Source organism: Bactrocera latifrons, unplaced genomic scaffold, assembly GCF_001853355.1.
Source record: "Bactrocera latifrons isolate USDA-ARS-PBARC rearing strain unplaced genomic scaffold, ASM185335v1 scaffold_73, whole genome shotgun sequence".
Classification (NCBI taxonomy): Eukaryota; Metazoa; Arthropoda; class Insecta; order Diptera; family Tephritidae; genus Bactrocera; species Bactrocera latifrons.
In genome coordinates, this window is record NW_017537412.1 from 469,417 (window position 1) to 470,373 (window position 957).

The window sequence follows — 957 nt, forward strand, 5'->3', positions numbered from 1 at the left end:
ATTATTTTTTCAAATATTTCTATTTATACTCTATGTGGCAAATTGCATTCAAGGTAGCTTACAAGTATTTAATACTTGTATATAATTATGTATGTTGCATTTGGTTCGCTAACTAATCATATTTAACAAAGAATAATGCATATTATTTACTTACAATATTTTCTTTTTAATTTCGTTTACACTTTTACATATACATAATAATATTTTTAATGCAAATTTTATCATTGTGTTTCTTATTTTTATTTTTTTTTTTATTTTTTAATTAGCAATTCGCGTCTCAGACGCTTAGTTTAAACTATGTTGGATTTTAGAAATATTCGTAAAGCAATGTTTCTAAATTTAATTTATGGGTACACAGCTTTAATATACGTCAACAATGTTTCAAAGAAAAAATTAATTCAAAAATAAAAAAATTAATTATTTTTTAAATGAAAAAAAAAACAGGGTAACTACATACCGTCACCTAAAATGTGAAACAATGTATCATAAAAAAATCGAAAGTCGCTGTCAAATATAATATTCAATATATAACCATTTTATAACCAAAACTGCAATTTTGTCTCAATATGAATGTATGATAATATAAGTGTATGTTTACCAGAAATATAACCAAAACTCAAATCTTGACTGGTTTGAATTATTTCGCTTTTCCTTCATTTTGCATTTTAGGTGACGATATATGCCAACATTTCTTTGAAACGAATTTTCTCCCAAAACAGAGTCAAAATTATAAAACAGGCTTAGGACGATTTAAACAAGTTTGAATTAGTAATTTTAAATTTCATTGTGTGTATTATTATTGAACTTAATAAATTATGCAATAATATCACTAACAAAACTATAAAAAAGTTAATTCAATAGTAACAAATTTATACTCGCATTGAAAACACTTTTTGAAATATTTGTAAAGTCGACTTAAGCCACATTTATATTTTTAACTCGCAAACAATTCGCGCA